Genomic DNA, 10,946 nt, shown 5'->3' on the forward strand with positions numbered 1-10,946 from the left:
GGAGTTGCTTTATTCATTTTGGCTAGACCAGGAGAAATGGCATGTTTCACTTTAATCAAAGGAAGACATCAATAGTCAGTAAAGCCAGATAGAGTTTAAGAAAGGGTTTCTCTAGAGGAAATTTATTTAAAGGATCAGTGGTTTTCCAATTTTTAATATATATATCTGTATTTATCCATTTATCAAATCTCAGTACACATATTCAGACACACACGCGGTTCATAAAACAACACTTACTCTGTGAGCAAATACTCTATCCATTTTTATTCCATTTTTTCTTTATTTTCTCTTTAAAATTCTGGTCACAACCCTCATGTTTTGCATTGACCCACAGTTTTATTTTTTCCCAAGTCAACACATGGTTTTTATTGCATCTTTAAAATATTGCAAACACGTCTTAGGAATCATTTGGCATCCTACTGTTTCTGTAGCTGGAACTTAGACCTCACTCATCAGCCTGCTGAACTGTTCCTTTTTCAGAAACAATTTTCTGATGTTCTGGTTTTTAACTGTCGTGGCTTGCTGAATCAAGGCAGCTGAATTTGATACAAGTTCAATGTCATTTCCTTCGAGAATCAGCGCATTTTCTGGACTTGAGATACTGAACAAGCAATGCCTGACCTCATTCAAACCCAGAGGATGTATTTTTTTTCCCCAAGAAATTTCTAATATTGACAAGCAAATCATTCTCCTGAATAACAATGTTGATGGGGAAGTGAGCGTGCACAGACCTCATCATCTTCTAAGGGAAGCCCAGTGTAACGCCCTTGATCACGTTCTTCTGCACGTGACTGCTGATGGTGGGAACAGGGGCCAGTTCCTTTCTAGTTCCCCACTACTTGTCAACCTGGCGCCTCTTCTTTTTCTTTCCAAGGAGACTAAGCTCTGCATTGATGTGATTGAAGTCTCTCCACAGGGAGCCCCTGGCACCCTTCACAATAACTGTGCGTCCTTTCAGAGTGCTGGCCACAGTTTTCTGGGATGTCAACGGTCTGATTGCTGAGAATGGTCCTCATCCTCACAGTAGATGTGGCAAAGAGAGCGACCCACAGTTTTCAAAACACTGATTTATATGGTCCAAGTTCAAGGCCAGCACCTTCTGCAACCATTTGCTGTTGGTAGAGCTGTCCACAGTGCTGATTTCTGCCTACTGAATTGACTTGGTATGTAAGAAAAAACCTCCTGAAACTTCTTGGGTTAACCACCAGGAGGTGCACTTTGATGCTTACTTTCTCCGCTTTCCTACCCTGAAAAAGATTCTCTGGCTTTAGGGTTGCATGTAACAAGGTATAATTGTGTGCAACGGAAACAGCCCTTGCTAAGCAATCAGCAACTGTCTTGAGCATTTTGCATATATTATCTCTTTCAACCCTTGTAATAACCCCATTCATAAGAAGTAGACAACCTTCTTACCTCCATTTTTAGATAAATAAGTGGGTTTTCAAGGAGATTTATAACTTGCTCAAGGTCACATAGTTATGTAGAGATGACATTGTGATTTAAATCCAGAATTTTCTGACTTCAAAGATTTTTTAATATTGACTTTTAAAATCTTATCTATTGATTTTAGAGAAAATGGGAGCTAGATGGACAGACAGAAACATTGATCTGTTCCTGTATGTGCCCGACCAGGGATCGAACTGACAACCTATGCGCCTTGGGAGGATGTTCTAACTATCCAAGCTATCGGAACAGGGCTGACTTCAAAGATTTTTAATAAAAATTTCTCCTTATGATGTGTAGGTATGAGAGCTAAATAATTTAAATCAATTCTACAGCATGATATTTACTTTTTCACAGAGGGCCAAATGACAGCACTCACCTCGGGGCACAGCCTGTGGTGGAATGTCACAGGGAGGCTGCACGTGAGGCTCAGTGTTGGTGACCAGCCAACACTGACAACTAAGCCTTGCTGAGGGCCAAAAGCACATTCCTCTCTGAACCCCAAGCACCCTGCCATATGGAGAAATGCTTCTCTTAAGTTCTGAGGCATTTCTAAACACAGCCGGCCTCCCTGCAAAAAAATACAGTGTGTCTGTAAAGTCATGGTGCACTTTTGACCAGTCACAGGAAAGCAACAGAAGACAATAGAAATGTGAAATCTGAGCCAAATAAAAGGAAAACCCTCCCAGTTTCTGTAGGATGATGTGGCAGCATGTGCGCATGCGCAGATGATGACGTAACACCATGTGTACAGCGGAGCAGCTCACGGCCATACCAGTCGAGATGTGGACAGTACAGAGGAAAGTTCATTGTGTTCTGTGGCTCGCTAAATTCGAATCCATGACCAAAGTGCAATGTGAATATCGGCGCGTTTATAACGAAGTGCCACCACATAGGAATAACATTACTTGGTGGGATAAGCAGTTGAAGGAAACTGGCAGTTTGGTGGAGAAACCCCGTTCTGGTAGGCCATCAGTCAATGACGAGTCTGTAGAGGCTATACGGGATAGCTACCTAAGGAGCCCTTAAAAATCTGTGCGTCTGTTCACAGTGGCCAAGACATGGAAACAACCAAAAAGCCCTTCAATAGAAGACTGGATAAAGAAGATGTGGCACATATACACTATGGAATACTACTCAGCCATAAGAAATGATGACATCAGATCATTTACAGCAAAATGGTGGGATCTTGATAACATTATAAGGAGTGAAATAAGTAAATCAGAAAAAAACAAGAACTACATGATTCCATACATTGGTGGAACATAAAAATGAGACTAAGAGACATGGACAAGAGTGTGGTGGTTACCAGGGGTGGGGGGAGGGAGGACAGGGGGAGAGTTAGGGGGAGGGGGAGGGGCACAGAGAACTAGATAGAGGGTGGCGAAGGACAATCTGACTTTGGGCGAGGGGTATGCAACATAATTTAATGACAAAATAACCTAGACATGTTTTCTTTGAATATATGTACCCTGATTTATTAATGTCATCCCATTACCATTAATAAAAATTTATTAAAAAAAAAAAAAATCTGTGCGTGAGCCCACATCGAACTGCACTGAATAGGTATGAAACTGGGAGAGTTTTCCTTTTATTTGGTGCAGATTTCACATTTCTGTCGTCTTTTGTTGCTTTCCTGTGACTGGTCAAAAGTGCACCATGACTTTATGGACACACTGTATACCTTCCTCATCCTTGTATGTTGGCTTAACTGTGGCTCGCGAGCCACATGCGGCTCTTTGGCCCCTTGAGTGTGGCTCTTCCACAAAATACCACGTGCGAGTGCTACCTCGATAAGGAATGTACCTACCTATATAGTTTAATTTTTAAAAATTTGACTCTCAAAAGAAATTTCAATTGTTGTACTGTTGATATTTGGCTCTGTTGACTAATGAGTTTACCGACCGTTAGAACTTAGAGCAAATCCAGCGAAAGAGAACACAGCCTACTCAAGAGAGCAGGAAGTGAGCACACATGTGCAAAGAGCACCTCTGTTTACAATCCACACGCTCGCGCTCAAACCAGAGAGTTTAATATATCTACGTAAATGGCTGATATTATACCAGTGCAAGCTTCCTCAAGGTCACCTGGGCATTGCAATATTCTACAGTCCAGACATCTGACATGGACCAGATGGCTCCCTTCTTTTTTCATAATAACGTGTTTACTTCCTCTCATTCTCTGTCTGACATTTATGGAGTACCTGGTCAGATGAGCAAAGAAAAATAAGACAAGGCTCATCTGCTATTAACGCTGATGCAGTCGCTACCTTGCACAACTGCCTGTTACAGGCCCTTTGTGTGCATTGCCTGAGGCCTCTCTTCTCTCTCTCTGTTCTTCTGTTTTCTGTATACTTGGCTGTGCTCTATCCCCAGAGATCAGTACAAATTAATGTGTGCATTGGAGGCCAGCACCTGGTGACGTCAGGAACTTAAGGAAGCCGGTTTTCCTTGTGTAGAAGTGATAGGCTCAGCTCCCCACGGCTTCTCAAGTTCTAATGAAACATGCTAATGAGAAACCCACGAACAAGCAAAGACTCAGAAGAGGGTGGCTTCAAAAGGGTTGTGGGAGGCTGTTCTGAACTCTTATTTAATACTGTGGGTTAAGATTTCCTACCCTTTGTTTTTCATCAAGAAGTGTTGTTTTGCTCTCGGTCTGCATTCTCCTACCTACTAAGTGGGATTCCTCAAGCTATTTTGCCATCATCTTTATCATGGTTGACAAGTGGTACTTATATAATTTCAGTATTTGATTAATTGATATCCCACAAGAGCCAGTATTGGCATCTCTTTTGATCTTCCTTTGACTGCACATTTAGGTGCAGTCATATTAGGTACTTGCCTGTTTGTTAAATTAATTAGTTAGATGTTGAAGAAAGTCCAGGTTCATCTAGAAAGCATTTTCATTGTTCATGGGTGGTATAAGGTGGAACAGTCTCAGGAGAAAATACTTTTAAAATGAGAACTCTGAGAGTCAACACACATCTCTGGATTTGAGGACAAAGTCTCATCAGCCAGTGTCAACCATAGTGCCCTTATGCTTGTTTGGGGGTGTGATTATGTGGATATAGAATTTAAGAAATCTAAACCTAAAAGAGGGTTGTGAACTATTACAGTAATGGGAGAAGTTTTGGGGGACATTTAGACATAATGTACCTTTTTGAGTTATGTGGAAGATGATTAAAACCTTCTTTTCATGACTGGGCAAACCTCAATTATCAATAACATCTTCTAGAATTCCACAACCCAGGCAGACATCTCTCTTTTCTATACTGGTTCAGTAGTATCCCAAGATGTCCCAAGGATATTAGAATTTTAGACCTGGAGAGAACTTTTGATATCACAGAATCCAAATAACATTGTTTCATAAACGAGTCTTGGGCTAGTTGAGTTCCTTCATTTATTCAGTAATTCAATATCTAGGTCTTAAAAATCTACTAGATGCCAGGCACTGAGCTCACGTTACTGCAGGGCCACAGTAGTAAACAAAACAGAAAAGCCCTCCTAACTACACTCTTTGCTCTTATGTAGTTTACATATTGATGGAATGACACAAAGAGAAAACCAATCAAATGAATATATGCACAGAAAGTTTTAGACAGTGGTGAATACTAGAAAGAAGATAAAGCAAGGTGATGAGACTGACTGAGAGAGGGGATGACAGACACGAAATAGGGAAACAGACCTCTCTAACGAATATTTAAATTGGGATCTGAATGAGAAGAAGGAGTCAACCTTGCAAAGTTCAACGTTGAAGAGATTTCTGGCTGCTTTTCTGCCAAATAGCACAAGATGGGAATGAGTTGTTCTATTCAAGAGCAGAAGAAAGGTCAAATGTGCCTGGATCATGGTGAAGAAGGGGGAGGCAAGACCAAAGGTGGAAGAAGTGGATGGAGGTCCTATTGTGTATGGCTTTGCAACTCCTGGCAAGTGATTTGGATTTCATTCTTTGTGGAATAGGAAACCACTGGGAAGCTTCAAGCAGGGAAGCTGTTGGCCAAATAAGTTTGTAAATACGATATATATGTTTGCTCACTTATATTTTGTATTGGGTGTAGGGGACAGGCTGTAAGCAGGCAGGGTTGTTATAGCCTAAGGCTTAGTTTTAAGACTAAGCTCTTCCCCACACCCTTGACTGATTGCATGATGTGGGGTGGTGCACTCTCATGAGGGATCCCATTATGCCTCAGATAAGTCACTTTGTATCAGAGACTTCCTTGTTTGTATATTGGATTAAAGGTTTTGATTTCTATACTATAAAGTGGAGCAGACCGGGAGCTTGCTCTCTCTCTGTTCCTGCAATCACCATTGCAGGGGCCTCCCTGATCCCTTGCTCTTCATGGGAAAAACAGATTTTCTGCTTTTCCCTTGTCTTCTTTTGTGACTTACCTGTCTTGCTGAGACACCAATAAACAGAATGGCCCACTGTAAAGCCAGTAGCCACAGCCACCATCACAGCCGCCTGGCCCATGCAGATTTGCATTAGAGTCAAACAGATGGTAATGAAACAACAGAGCCAAGAACTGGTGGGCCATCATCTTTAATCCTAGCTTGCACCCAGTGGGCAAGTAAAAACACACATTGGGCTCCAAAACCCACTCATTCAATGCTCACAAAGCTACTGACTTATCCAAGTTTCCTAGAATCAAAGGTTTCTAGCTCACCAGCCTTATTCACCTCTGTTCCCCATCTCCTCTCTACACAAGCTGTGCACAAACTGGCTTCTCCTGCAGCACTCCACCATCTTCGCTGCCTCTCCTCTCCTCCACGTGGCCTTTCTCTGCTCTCCTCTGTAATGCTAATCTCAGGAACCAATAGAGAGCAAGCTCCTGGTCTGCCCCCATTTTATAATGTGGATTCAAAACCTTCAATCCAATATACAAAATAGGGGAAGTCTCTAATACAAATTCACTTATCTGAGGCATGATGGGATTGTACCACCCCACATCAAAAAGAGTGGGAAAGGCTTAGTCCTAAAACCAAGCCCCAGGCTACAAGGATCCTGCCTGCCCACAGCCCGCCCCCAACACACATTAATATCACCTGGGTGACAGGCTTCCACGTGGGCAGCGCCATCTTTAACAAAGTGAGCATAATATATTTTATCTGCCCAACATCCAACATCCTCCAACTCCGCCATTTCTTTACTGTCTGCCCAAATCCAATGGGAACCTGCATGTGAATGGCCACGATGGTGGCTCCTGGCCTTACAGAAGCAAAATGATTTGATATGATTTTTAAAGGGCTACTCTAGCTGTCTAAGGGAAATAGTCCATTAGTGGTAGCAACAGAGAAGCATGAAGTATGGAGAAGAGCTTCTGCTATGTTCCAAATGAGTGATAACTCCTCCAGCCTAGAGTGAGTTAATGACAGAGCAGAGGTAAGAAAATTAGGTTTCTTCTAACAACAAATGGATTCTGTGCCATTGAAAAATATAAAAATAAAAGAGTTGTTATCATTTTAAGTGTTTAGTGTTGCCAGGCTCTGTGTGATGGCTTTATACTCATCATTTTATTTAATAGTTTTCAGAATGATCTAAGGTAGATTCTATTCTTTCTGTTTTTCAGATGAGTAAAGTGAGCTTCAAGAATTTTAGTGTCAAGCCCTGGCCGGTTGGCTCAGTGGTAGAGCATCGGCCTGGCGTGTAGAGGTCCCGGGTTCGATTCCCGGCCAGGGCACACAGGAGAAGCGCCATCTGCTTCTCCACCCCTCCCCCTCTCCTTCCTCTCTGTCTCTTTCTTCCCCTCCCGCAGCGAGGCTCCGTTGGAGCAAGGATGGCCCGGGCACTGGGGATGGCTCCTTGGCCTCTGCCCCAGGCGCTGGAGTGGCTCTGGTCGTGGCGGGGCGATGCCCCGGAGGGGCAGAGCATCGCCCCCTGGTGGGCAGAGCGTCGCCCCTGTTGGGCGTGCCGGGTGGATCCTGGTTGGGCGCATGCGGGAGTCTGTCTGACTGTCTCTCCCCGTTTCCAGCTTCAGAAAAATACAAAAAAAAAAAATAAATAAAAGAATTTTAGTGTCCAACTTGCCATAGATAGCAAATGACAGAGAGGCCACAGCAATCACTCACAGTTTATAGTGAGGGCCACTATTGCCTAATGGTTAAGCAGGTGGGTGCTGGAGCCAGAAGTCCTGTGCTCACATCGCAGCCTTCTTGCTTGCTAACTCTGTGACCCTGTAACGTGGTTGAAATGTTCGCTATATTCCTTCTCTCTCTCTGTTCTTTCCCCCACCATTTCCCCATGGTGACTAGTAATAAAACTGGAAAAATAGAACTCTTGAGTTTTATCTTTGCAAAGAATGGGGAAGCTGGGAAGACGGGGTCCTTGATGGGGTCCAGACGTAGCTTAGAGGGTGGATGGTACCCCTGCCTGAGGGAAAAGAACAGATTCCGACTGAGTCCCTGGGGAAAAGGAGAAGGGAAAAGTGATGGGGGGCAGGGGATTCTGAATTAGGCTTAATACGCAGCCTTGGAGCTGGGTAGGGAGAAAGTCCTTATTGGTTCCTTAATACATGTGTGGTCTGGTGGTCTGTGAAACCCAAATTCATTGTTTTTCACTGACTGTTCAGTGTCTGTGTGCTTACAGATTATGGTCAGCAGGGGGCAGTGTGGCCAATGTGTTATTTGTGAGTGAGGGGCTGCCTGCTTTTCACACAGAGGTCTAGGAAGGATTATGCAGCCTAAACCTGCCTATCCAGGCAGGTTCTGGATAGAGAACTCCACCTCCCTCTTCTCCAGGGTCCCGTTCTTCCCTCTTCCCTTTTGTCTCCTGTTCTATTTCGCTTCCCGCACCCTCTGCTCTCTCTCATACCCCAGGGTTCACTTTTACTTTGTTAAACGTGCTCACACCCTCTGATTCCAGAGTCCTCCAAAATATTACATAAGAGAGACAGGGTCAGGTTAAATATTTGTCTTTTGCAGATGAAGAAGTAGAGGCCTAGAGAGGCGCCTGACCCCTTGCCCCATTCCTTCCTCCAATATACTTACAGGACACGGAAGCCAACAGCAGAGGCTTTTCCTGTTTATCATTCTAGACCACCAGGGCATCACACTCACTTTGGGATTAGAGCAAAAACCAAGAAGGTGCTTGTTCAGAGTCATGGACTCTGGGGCACTATGAATGTCACAAGGCCCTCCCCTGAAAGGTTGAAAAGTCAAAGAGCTAACCCCTTCGAATACACACTTGTGACCAGGTGTGTATAGATCAACCTTTGTGCTTTTTAAGAAAAGAAACCACTGGAGTCCCTGACTCAGAGCCCCGTTGGTCAGACTGAGCCAGTGAAAGCTAAGACTGAATCCTTTGCACAGAAGTGTTAGACTGTAGGCAAGTTTCTTTATCTCTTTAAGCTTCCATTTCTGCTCATGGGAGGGGAAATTGTAACAGAGCAGCTGTGACAGAGTCTACACATACTCTGCGTTCAACCACTATTATTACTGGGGTCAAAATAGGAGATTTACATACTGTTTTCATAGGTACTCATTGTGGGAGATTGATTACATCAATGGCTGCAATTAATGACTTTCTATATCTATTCCCTTTGCAATGACGATTTCTCCTCCCTGCCCTCTCTGACTCCAAGATGGCCTTGTGTCTTGCTTTGGCCAACATAATGTGGCATTTGTTAGTTTCATGCCTGGGCCTTCAAGGGCCTTGCACTCTTCTGCGATCTCTTGTTGCTTTTGAGCCCTGTCACTGTCACAGGTAAAAGGCCAGGCTAGCATGCTGGAGGATGAGAACCACATGGATCTCAGGGACGTGTCACTCCAGCAGAGACCAGAAGATATCTGCTCGGCTGACCCATACAGACATTTGGAAGGTTACAAACTGTTCTGCTCACAAAAATTAGGGGATATTTTATAGCTTCATATTCATTTTGAAAAATCCCCTAAATTTTGTGAGCAGTATATATTATTGAATGCTTAAAGCAGTACAGTATTTTTAGAGTTTCAAGTTCAGGGATAGTCATGGTAATTTAAATACTGGAATAAGACAGACCTGGATCCAGATCCTTAATCTATCACTTACTAAATGCGTACCTTTGGTCAGATTTCTGAACCACTCTATGACTCAATTTCCTCTTCTGTAGAGTGGGGATAATAAAAGTTATTGGTAGGATAAAATGGGTTAATGTGTGGAGAGTGTTTAGTATGATGCCTGGTACCTAGTGAGAACTCATAAGGGTTAATAAGCATTTTTACTAGACACGTGCAGCCCCATGTTTATTGCAGCACTGTTCACAGTGGCCAAGAAATGGAAACAACTAAAAAGCCCTTCAATAGAGGAGTGGATAAAGAAGATGTGGTACATATATACTATGGAATACTACTCAGCCATAAGAAATGATGACATCGGATCATTTACAATAACATGGATGGACCTTGATAACATACTGAGTGAAATAAGTAAATCAGAAAAAACTAAGATCTGTATGATTTCATACATACGTGGGACATAAAAATGAGATTCAGGGACATGGACAAGAGTGTGGTCGTTACTGAGGGGGTGGGGGGTGGAGGAAGGACAGGGAGGGGATGGGGGGAGGGGAGGGGCACAAAGAAAACCAGATAGAAGGTGATGGAAGACAATTTGACTTTGGGTGATGGGTATGCAACATAATCAAATGTCAAAATAACCTGGAGATGTTTTCTCTGAACCTATGTACCCTGATTGATCTATGTCACCCCATTAAAATTAATTTTAAAAAAGCATTTTTACTGACAATAATAAGTTTAATCTCCAAGGGACCACCTCTACAAACAACCATGTGGTTGCTGCAGGTTCAGTTGGTAACCCAGGACAGGATTTCACAATTAATTCATCTAAAGCTTTGAAAAAAGAAGAATACAATTACATACATATTTTTCATCCTTTGTTTAACTATAAAAATAATATATACTATATACCTTCATCCAAAATCTCTTCTAGGGCAAAATTCTTGATTCAAAGAAAATTTATACTGTGAGTTATGACTTATAATTATGAATATTGAACTCTACTTCAGAGCATGGAGATAAACCTTATTTTCTTACAAAAGAAATGTGCACACCATGCCCAATTGTGAGACAGGTGCATAAATCTCTCTCCGTTGCAAGTTGTAACAACTTACCCCATATTTCATTGAACAAGGAAGCAGAGATTATCCACAATATCTGAGGTAGAAAAAAATCGTCTGACTGTGTAGCTCTCATGTGAGGGTTTAACTCAAAAGGAAATCAGATTTAGGTTTAATGCTCTGGGCAAAAGTTCTTCAATGATCAAGTCCTCACAATGATCTATTTCAGCTGGCACTCACTGACATTTATTCCTAATGGAGAAGGACATTTGTGGGGAGGAGAGAGTCAGAGTAGAAATTCTTCTCAGACTAGAGAGACATGCTGTGTCAACTCCTTGTTCCGGAGCAGAATTAGGTTGTGTGAGTACTCACTCATTTTATTGACTCTCAGTTGATTTAACTTCAAAAAATAAAGAAAAAGTGACCTTGGTCCTAAGCACGGATTCTCAGCCTT

The 10,946-nt window shown here is 42.7% G+C and overlaps 1 pseudogene; it reads right to left on the reverse strand.

The window, feature by feature from the left end:
• Window positions 1-445: 445 nt before the first annotated feature.
• LOC136380950 (large ribosomal subunit protein uL6 pseudogene) lies at window positions 446-1,016 on the reverse strand (annotated as a pseudogene).
• Window positions 1,017-10,946: the final 9,930 nt, after the last annotated feature.

This window comes from Saccopteryx leptura, chromosome 9 (genome assembly GCF_036850995.1).
Source record: "Saccopteryx leptura isolate mSacLep1 chromosome 9, mSacLep1_pri_phased_curated, whole genome shotgun sequence".
In the NCBI taxonomy this organism is placed as follows: domain Eukaryota; kingdom Metazoa; phylum Chordata; class Mammalia; order Chiroptera; family Emballonuridae; genus Saccopteryx; species Saccopteryx leptura.